Below are 10875 nucleotides of genomic sequence, written 5' to 3'. Positions count from 1 at the left end.
TTGGGTATGAGGTAATACCTCAAAGATGTTTTAATTTTCATTTCTCTAATTATTAGTGATATTTTTAATATGGCTATTCTCATTTGGTTTTTAAAATCACTTTTTAGCTTTTTAAAAAGTTTTGCTTTTTCTCTTCTGGGAATTCTAGTTGGATTTATTCCCAAGCTGTGTTTTTACTGAAGACTTTGCAGATGTCTCGGTGTCATTCTCTTTATCTAGGTTTATGTCTTGAATTTCAGTGTTGCCATCAAAGGACTTTATGGTGGGATTCTTTTTTTTTGTTGCTGTTGTTCTTCGCTTATTCTTTCAACCTGCTTCTTGACTTTGGATTTTCTATTGATGCTGAGCTCTTTGTACTTTTGCGGAGAATATCTGGTCTGAGTTCTTGTCCTCTTGCATCCTTCTGTCACTTTTTTGAACTATTGAGTATTGTGTTATTATAGGATCTCAGTGACAGTTCATGCAGGGAAACTAAGCGTTAGGTACCGCCAAAGTAGTGTGATCTGGGGTTGTCTACTCACTTCCATCTAGTCTGAGCTTTACAAAGGGGCCTAGGTTTGGGTCTGACGAAGACTTCTGTAGGCTTATCCCTGGTTAGAAGCTTCAGTAGATTCCTGCTGGAATCAACCACTATTAGACCACTGGGAGTCTCTGCAAGTTATGGGGAGCTGAATTATAGGCTTACCTTTGGTCTGGATTTCCTGCCCTGTTTATTCCATTGCATATTTTAGCCTAGGTTGGAGGCTAGAACTGAGTCCTTGCTCTTCTCCTGTGGTCAGAGCCATATGGTTACACTTGCGACAGAAACTTCAACCACTCCTCTCTGCCACCATACTCACAGGTCCTCTCCTCAATCTGCCCTATATCTGTGGCTCACAATTGCATAGTGAGAGACAGAACTGCCAGATGACATTGGTTTCCATATTGTGTACTCATTCAGGGACCCCTTGGGATCTCTTCTGCTTCACTGCACGATCTGTTCTCCTTTTAGTCCCTGGTCCCTGGAATGCTCTATGGAATGTGTCAGACCCTGTCCTCAGTGTCCATAGACCTTTCTGTGTCCCTATTCTCAAGCAACCAAGAAGTAGTATAATTTGTCTGTGTACAGGTTCCCACATGTAATATATATGCCTATATGGGTTGTCTAAAAAAGATTTGACTTGCCAGTATATACGACCTAAGGTCTGTGTCACTTGTGCAGAGAGGAAGAGAGCCAAGGTCCATGTCTGCAATGCCAGCAAGCTAGCTGGGTTTGGGGTTTGAGGTTTGAGGTGGGTAGGATCAGGTAGACTCCGGGAGCCTAACTGAGACTGAGTATTCTTTTCTCTAGTCCCAAAGAGGGGTATTGGGCTAGAATGATACCTTCCTCCCTCCATCCCTCCCCAATATTGGTAGTCTAGAGGATAATAGGTTCAGAACAAAAGTCACTTCCCTGATCACTCTTAAGGGGGAGTAGTTCTTCCCTAACACTCAACAGCTTAGGTCCTTCCCACCAAACACTCAAAAGACCTTCACAAGTAGTTACTATTGTAACTATTTATTAATTTGTTAATACTATTAAGTAAATTTTTTATACAAGCAAAGCAGCAAACAAATTACAGATTAGAATTGTTATGGGAATTTTATTTGTTTTTACTAATTTTTTTTTTAATTTGGGGCTCAGGACCATTCCTCCTGAAACTTTTGGTTAAGTAAAAGCCTGTCTTCCATTAATATTAACCTTACCTAACCAAAACCTGACCCCTGTAATAATAGTATTAAGGGAAGACTTTGGTTATTCCTAAAATAAGCCAAATGAGAGAAGAAGAGAATACAGCATCTTTAAAACCTCCCCCAAATATTTTATTTGTGGAAAAATTTCCCTGATGCCAAGTCTTTGTGACATGTAAATCCCTTCCTCTCAATTAACCCATTGTGATTTCTTTAAAATGTAAGCTTGTAGTTTTGTAAGTGTATGATTTTGCAAAGTCAGTATTTAATCTATAACCTGATTTAGTTTACTTAGAGTCTGCTTAACTAGATTTGTTGAACTTTTATGGCATTGAAGGAAGTATGGGATTATGAATATCTTTTTTTTAACTTTTGTAGAATGTATGAGATTGCAATATGTAAAAGAATTATTTTTTTGTCACTCTGACATAATTGTGTCTATAAGAAGCCTTACTAGAATCTTAACCATGGTTCAAGGATTATTTTTCTACCCTTCTGAACCTGTAATTAAGCATAATAAAACCTAGGTTTTTACCTCTATAATTTTTGCATTGTCATAGATTTATTTTGGCAGTAGTCACATACCACATGAACTCCTCAAAGATATATTTCTCCCATAACAGAATATACCAAAGAATACATTAGCGTGAATGAGCTCTTCAGAGGTGAGCAAGATAAATTCTAAGCTCAAACCAGGAGAGAGAGAGTAATTTCACCCAGAAGTCCATTTTCAGTAATCTCTAATATTTTGAGCAAGTCCAGAGACATAATAACAACAAGTTTCCATGCATGTCTACCAATAAAAAGTCTGTCTCTATTACTCACTAGCATGTCCTCTGTTAGTTGTCTCTCTAGAAGAGTGTCTGAAACTAACGCAGTAAGTCCCTAAGGTAGATACACAGCATCATTCCCAGCACTCAATCAATCAGGAGTCATATCTTCCTTAGTATGCAACATGCATCTCAGGGTACTTCCTATCCTACCTTGCTTGGGTGGGAGTCTAGTTACATCGATACTTTTAAAAAATATTAAACAACACTGGGCAAGCCATAGATTTACTTGAAACTATCATTGATACCAACTGTTATATCTGTTCATTCAACCAATTCCAAATAAGCCTAATTTATTTCACATCTCCCTCTTTTCCATGTGGATAGCACAAAAACCTTTGCTAAAATTTAAATAAGTTATATCTGCATCATTCTCCTAATCTACCAATTTAATACTCTTGTGAAAAGAAGAAATGCAACTAGTCTACGATGCCTTGTTATGCAATTCAAATCAACAAGCCTTTACTGAGTGCCTTTCTGGGGTCTAGAAATACAAAGACAAAAGCAGAACAGGTCCTCCCCTCAAGGACCTTATATTCTATTGGAGGAAAACAACATCTACAACAGATAAGTAAATATAAAATATGTAAACAATAATAAAGGAATTTGAGGGTGAGCACCAATTACTTGTGGAATTAAGAAAGGACATAGGAGGTTCACTGGAGGTGAGTGGACCTCTACTGGAATAACAGAGTCTAAGAGAAAGAGATAAGGAGAAAGAGCATACTAGGCCCGTCCAAAAGCAAAAAAGTAGGAGGTAGAATATCTTCTATGGGGAATATTACGTAGGCCAGTCTGGCTAGAGCATAAAGTGCCTAAGGGGAGAAAGGAAAAATCAACCGGGAAAGAGAGGCTTTCAGAGGCCTTGTGATGGAAAATGCTATTCACATCCAAAGAAAGAATTATGGAAGTCGAATTGCTAATTTTTTTCTCTTCTGTTGAGTTTTGTTTCCTCTTTCTGATGGTTCCTCCTATTGGTTTTGATTTTTACTTACAACATCACTAATATGAAAATATGTTTAATATGAATGTAAATGTGTAACCTATATCAGATTATGTGCCATCTTGGGGAAGGTGGTGGGGAAGAAAAAATTTAAACTCAGAAACATATGGAAGTGATTATTGATAAATCAAAATAAATTAATAAAAAAAGAAAATAATAATTAAAAAAAGAAAATAAATTGTCAAGAGTTTTAAACTGTAAACTGATGAGGTTTTTTTTTTTTTTAATGCTAGAGACAATAGAAAGCCAATGAAACTTCTTTGGGAACGGGAATGCAGTGTTCTTGATAAACCCATGCTAGCTATTCATGATCACTATCAGTCAAACAATCAGTAAACATTTATTAAGCACCTGCTATATGCCAGGCACTGTACTAAGCATTGGGGATACAAAAAGAGGCAAAAAAGAGTTCCTGCCCTCAAGGAGCTGACAGTCAAGTGGTAGAAACAACATGCAAATAAATATATACAAAGCAAGCTACATACAAAATAAATACAAAATAATGAACAGAGGGAAAGCACTAGAATTAAGAGGGGTTGGGAAAGGCTTCCTGTAAAAGGTAGGACTTTAGTTAGGACTCACAGGAAGCAAGGGAGGTCAGTAGTCAAGAACGGAGGAAGGAGAACATTCAAGGCATGGGGGATAGCCAGAAAACATGACAGCAACTGAGGGAAGGAGTGTCTTGTTTGTGGACTAGTCAGGAGGCCAGTGCCCTGGATGGACGAATACAGTACGAAGAGTAACAAGTAAGGGAATGAGGTGACTGGAAAGGTGGGAGAAAGCTATGTTGTGAAGGGTTTTGAATACCAGAGGGTTTTGTATTTCATCCTGAAAACAATAGGAGGCCACTGGAGTTTATTGAGTAGGAGGCATGACATGATTGGACCTGTGCTTGGACCTAAAGGCAGCAAATGGTGAGAAGGATCGCCCAGCCAAATGGGGTCATGAGGGGTGTAGGGATTCAAGAGAGGAAGACAGTAATAGAGTTGAATTGGCTCCCCAAGGGGTCAAAATGGGGAGAAGAGATAATAGCTTAGTGCAAGGGAGATGGCCTGGGAGAGAACTGAGGGGTCAGGGGATTGGAGGTCACAGTGTGGATGAAGAGTAGAGTTTTGTAAGAGAAGACAGAAGTGGAGCTGAAAAACCAATGGATTATAGTCAGATAAGGGGATTTCAGAATTCTTGAACATAGAGGCAACCCCAATTATGCATGATGGCAAGATCAAAGGTATGACCATCTGTGTGTGGCTGAGGTGAGTTAGAGGAGGAGCTCATAGGGAGTGAATAAGTTGAAGGACTCAGGGGTTAGGGTATTTTTAGGTGTTCACTAATAATCCCTTTCATAATATGTTCTAGAACGTTGCCAAGAATTCAAGTCAAGTTCACTGACCTATAGTTGGCAGAGTTTTCCTTAAAAAAAAAAAAGGATATTTATCCTTCTCCAGCCCTGTAGCACCCTTCTCATTTTCATAGTTTTTCGACTATTATCGACAATGACTCAACAGTCACATTAATCAGCTCTTTCAAAATATACCTGGGCCTTGTGACTTGACCTTATCTAAGGCACTTGTATGTGCTCTCTTACTCTCTTCCTACTTATCTTGGGCTTCACTTACCTATCAAATGCTCTTTAATTCCTGTCTTCCTAATTGCCAACTTGCATCCCCCTCAAATGATTTTAGAGGCTGACTTCTAAAAAAAACACAAAGGGCGGGCTATCTGTATTGAGCACTGTGGTTTTTCTCAAACTCCCAAAATTCTTTGGGTTTTGCCATGCAAATAAGTAGGCCAAAAGCACAAAAGCTAAAGTAAAAGATCAAAGTAATTGTCTTCTTCCGGTGCACATTCTTGTCTTTATTATATATGTAACTGGCCACAAGTTTCCCAGACTTTGTGCCAAACTACAAATCTAACCTTTACCTTGGTACAGGTTTTCTTTTCTAAAAAACACTTGGCAGTAGGAAAGAGAACTAGTCTGTGAAGTTTAGATGTCTCCTGGAAAATCTATTGCATGTCACATGGGATCAAATCAATATTTTGAGACATTTTTTCTTTACAAAGATTTTGTACTATTTATAAATTTTCTTGGCATTGGGCCTTTTTTCAAGCTCCATTTCTTTGCTGTGAGTTGATGATCCAATTGACTTCATTTAGATCTACTCTAACCACCTCAATCATTCTTCTCACGATTAATTATAAATAAGAGTGGGCCTCCATGGGTAAGAAAGGCCCCACTTGAAGTTCCTCCTGTGACCAAGGCTGTCCTTGTGTGGCTTGAAAGTAAGCAGAATAGACATCTCTAGCTTTTCGCCCAACCTCTACAAGGGAGACTTTCATTACAGCCAGGAGGAAAAGCAGGAAGTTGGAGCTGGAAGCCCCTCTGGTCTCTTCAGAAAGAAGGGGGTTACTAGGCTGGAATTACGTCCATCTGATTCTTTATATATTGTTTATCTAGGCCAGACTTACACAACTTGGCAGTAGGTAGGGGCCAAAATTAAAATAGGCTAAATTTCTTCGGGCCATGAATAGGTTTTTAGCAACTCACTTTCCAAGTAAAGGTATAATTGATGATTAAACTGTTGTACAAATAAACCTATTTTTAAAAAAGGGAAATTTCAATTAATATCAATTAATTATACTTATTACTTTTTTATTTATCATGAAATCACATTAATGTTAAAAAATTACTTTGCTAAGCAGTACAAGTTTTAATACATTTTTCAGATTTTCTTACTATTCACATTTAGTTAATTGAATGTATTACACTTCTTGTCAGCAATCAGTTTATCATCAGCTACTCTTTGCTGCACAGTCATGTGGGACAAACTTACATTCTCAGAAGCACTTTTCTTTATTGAGACATAATCCAGAAACTGCAATCAGCAAACACTTTTTATGAAGTCACCTTTAGTAAAAGACTTCCCAGCAGCAGCAGTTTCTTTAGAAATCTTAAAACTAACCTTAGTAGCCGCCTCATTTTCTGAGTTTACTTTCTTGAAAATCCATTGTTCCCCACTGAGATTTTTCAACAATTTGGATGCTTTAATTTGTTTTTCATTGGTGTCCAATTTGCTTAAGTCAGGATGTTCCGATTCTAAATGGCGACGATTGTGTTCCTTCAGAATGGCTATTATTTCTTGGAAAATAAGCACAATATTTTACCTCTCATGTAAGTAAACAAATACCTATTTGTCTACTCTGGATTAAACACTCTATGTTCAGAATCAATCTTTCATTTCTTTTTACCACCCATTTTACAAAGTCACCCCAAACATTTTAATATTAGAACCAAAAAAATCTCCACAGGAAACTGCTTACATACAAAAAAATACTAAACTGAGTGTCTGACCTTGGAGAGAGCTCCAGACACTCATGTAACTTGGAAGGCAGCTTGAGCAGCAAGGACGGGGAAGAAGCCATCGAGTTGTTGCTGCTCATCAAATACTGGGCATCAGCTGCGTTGGCATGTGGCTACACACTTTGTCACTGTTCAATGCCAGTAACAACAGAAAACACAGAGAAAGGTTATGACTCTCACTCCTCTCAGACTGGAGACAGACTGATGGTGGTTCATTGCCAAAGGTCACATGACAAACAGAAGAGACTACGCAGTGGCAACCCACCTGCCACGTCGTTACACGATGGGCACAATAGTGACTAGTGGCAGGCAGGTTAAGTGGGGCATAGACAAAGCACTGGTTACATCTTTTCGTTCTTTTACAACCTCCACATTTTTCTTGGGCCGCCCAAAATCCTTTGGCAGGCCGTATGTTGTGCAGGCCTGGTCTGGGAGACGTGATCAATTTCTATCTAACTTCTGATCATTATTGGGAGAAAAGAGGACCCTAAACTCTGTATCTAAGGCTTGACCCCTTTCCCACCAAATGCCAGTTCACAATGAATAATCATAGCGAAACAAATCAGAGAAGGAATAAATAGGAGAATATATACCAGGCAATATATAGTGAAGGAGCTCTCCCACTGGGAGAAAAGTAACAGCCCAACCAAGGAGAGTTCCAGATCTCACCTGAGGGAAGTTTGTCACAATCTCTAGTGTAGCAACCTATGGGATAGGGACATGTTGGAGACTGTCAGCTTCTCTTGTGTTGGCTTCCTCCCAAAGTCTTCTTCTTTCAACAACCTGAGGTGGTGTTGACCTCTTCTATTTTCCTTCTTGAAGCTGGAAGCCAGAAGTTCCTAAAGCAACTTGAAGCTTGAAGAAGGTCCCAAAGGGCACTGACAAAGACTGGAGCCCACCAACATTTTACCCAGGGAGGGGCAGGGCATTCATCTCCATGAATGGGGAAAGAGTCCCATATCAATGGGATCTGAGTCAAAGATTATATAAATCTTATGTCTGTAACATGGGTTTACTTTGGCCCTACTCCCAAAGGTCCAGGTATATTTACATTTCACTCTTCCTCCAGATTTCTGGAGTAACCTTAGGGTGTTTGGGTGGTAGGGGGAGGAGTTTCATTCCTGCCATTGGCTGTATCTCTGACTGACTGTATTCCTTCAATTTTAGGGGCATAGTGGCTAACTTGTCCCATTTAACTCCTTAAATTCAGATTAGCTTTTACAAAGGAATATTTAAAGGCATAATAAGAGCAAACATACAAACAATTCCCCTAGCACCTCAGGGTTTAATCCCTTCTACACTACCTCATTCTTTGGGAAGGGGGGGTGGATTAAATTCACTGCTTAATTCAGTTCTTACATAAAATTAATCCTACAAAGTTCAAGCCCCACTGGGCTAGTGTCTGAGACCCTGGCTTCTCAGGGTTTCCCTGCTGGGTTGTTTGCAACAACTAGCCTGGAATCCTGGGCTTCGAGGTCCCCATGGCTCAAACTCGCAGGTTGGGGACACTATTCCCTGTACCTAAAACTGAGAAGGAAAGTTAAATAAAACAGAACACCAAGCCCGTTTCTTGGGATCACCTGGCCTAAGTTTAGGTTCTTCTCTCTCTCTCTCTCTCTCTCTCTCTCTCTTTTTTTTGGCTAGGCAATGGGGTTAAGTGACTCGCCCAGGTTTACACAGCTAAGTGTTATGTGTCTGAGGCTAGATTTGAACTCAGGTCTTCCTGAATCCAGGGCCGGTGTGCTATCCACTGCATCACCTAGCTGACCCTAGGCCCTTCTCTTAATTGTATCACTTGTTTTCCACCCTTGAACTTGCCAAAAGAGCTTCACGATGTGGTGATTTAATTAGGTGATTTAAAAGACACAGATAATTTTATCTACACATCCAATGGACAAAAGTTGTCTCCAAACTCATGGTAAACCAATGAAGAATATAACAGTCTTCCTGTTTCCTTCAAAGAAGCAGGTCTCTGGCACCTCTTAAGTGGATATCTCCATCTTAGATGACCAGGGCATACTCCAAACCCCGTTAATAAACGTGTTTTTAAAGAGTATATATGTGTGTTCTTGTCAGGAGGCGGAGGCGAGGCCAAGGCTGGCGTTGGCCCGAGGAGCTTAGAGCATTGATACAATGAGTCTACGAGCAAACTCTCAGTGATTTCCTAAAGCAGATCATAGGAAGACCCGTTGTAGTAAAGTTAAATTCTGGAGTTGATCACCGAGGTGTCCTGGCTTACCTGGATTGGTACAAGAATATAGCTCTGGAACAAACAGAAGAATATGTAAACGGACAGCTGAAGAATAAGTATGGGGATGCATTTATTGGAGGAAACAATGTGTTATATATAAGTACACAGAAGAGAAGAATGTGAAGATACCAGGAAAGGAATAATTTTTGTATTTTCATATATTTAAAAAAAATTTTTTTTAAATTGTTCCTATTTTTGTTATGTAAATTTTCTTGTTTTCATTATAGTTTATTCACCGACTTGGGGGGAGAAAGTAGAGCTATTTTAAACATACATAAACTAATGGTTTCAGTTGTACAGAGTTGTTTCACCCTTTAAGTTTTGGTAACTTTCTTATAACTGTGTCAGTGATAATGAATAAAAAAACTAAAAAGTAAAAAAAAAAGAGTATGTATGTGTGTTCTTTAAAAACTACATAAATAAAATATTGACAAATGTAATCATTATAAATGCTCTAGAGGACTTAAATGATAATCCTATAGCAAATACCTGTGTAAAGTAAACAATCATTTTGTAAAAATAATTTTAATTTCTGTATTTAGTAAATCCAGGTTTCTAAATATTGGGTTTTCTTGTTTTGTTTTTTTAATGAGGTAATTAGGATTAAGTGACTTGCCCAGAATCACACAGCTAGTAAGTGTTAAGTGTCTGAGGCCCGATTTGAACTCTGATCCTCTGGACTCCAGGGCTGGGTGCTCTATCCACTTTGCCACCTAGCTGCCCCTATATTGTGTGCTTTTTGTTTTTGTTTTTGTTTTTTATCTGGGTTTTATAAAAGGGCAACAAAACTCTTTGGCCTCTAGCTCCCCTAACCATCATTCTACCCAGACATCTACACCAAACATTTGTCTTAACCTTCTTACTCCAAGGCAATTTGATTAGGTTAGATCTCGGGCTTTAGAGTCTTATAAACTATTGCTCAAATAAAGCCAGGTTAGCATATTTAGTAAATCAAACATATGATTTTTAAAAATGAATTTTCAACATCCTGGTTACGAGGTGTGGAAATAGAGGCCTAGTTAAAGGAATTTGAGTAGAGATCTCTGTTTGTCAAGTTTCTGATATCACAGGTCAGGAAAGACAGCTTGTGGTAACTGAGTGGCATTCTGTTTCCTCCTCTTCCACGCAGTTCAGCCTTTCCTAGCTAGAGAATGAGTTTTATCCTTTGATCTCAAGCAGGGGTGTCAGACTGCTATGAAGAGCTTTCAAGGGCAGCAGGTCACTTATGTGTCCTCTCCCCCTGCCAGAAATTTATGTTAACACACTGGCTACTAGGCATTTGTCCAGCTGCTCTCTGGGTTATTCTTAGCGTCCTTTATAACGGCTTCTAGTATACTAGACACACACACAGCCTCTCTTTAATCTTCTCTTTAGAGAAGCCCTGGGATGGCCTTCCTTCATGGTCTTGCCCAGGCATTCCCATCAGTACCACACTATCCCTTTACTTTGACAGTGTTAATTTTAGGTTAATGAGAATATAGGATTGCCTTATAGCCTCAAGATAAAAATCGGTCAGCCGTACGGTAAGGATATCACTGTTTTAAACCAGCATTTCTCAAACTGTTTTATGATAAGCATAATATAAATAGGAGTTCTGTATGAAAGTTTTGATATTTTCCCCTCTAATACTAAATATGAAACTATGCACTATTAAAAATACTTAGGAGTTCTTTCAATATGTTATAAGCCTAAAGACGTCTATGGCCAAATGAGTTTGGGAATT

At 38.8% G+C, this 10875-nt stretch overlaps 1 pseudogene; it reads left to right on the top strand.

The window, feature by feature from the left end:
• Positions 1-9038: 9038 nt before the first annotated feature.
• LOC114029309 lies at positions 9039-9489 on the top strand (annotated as a pseudogene).
• The last annotated feature ends 1386 nt before the right edge of the window (positions 9490-10875 follow it).

This window comes from Vombatus ursinus, unplaced genomic scaffold (assembly GCF_900497805.2).
Source record: "Vombatus ursinus unplaced genomic scaffold, bare-nosed wombat genome assembly UNPS02014924.1, whole genome shotgun sequence".
Lineage (NCBI taxonomy): Eukaryota > Metazoa > Chordata > Mammalia > Diprotodontia > Vombatidae > Vombatus > Vombatus ursinus.
The sequence above is the reverse complement of the archived record's forward strand: the minus strand, read 5'-3'. Positions and strand labels throughout refer to the sequence as shown.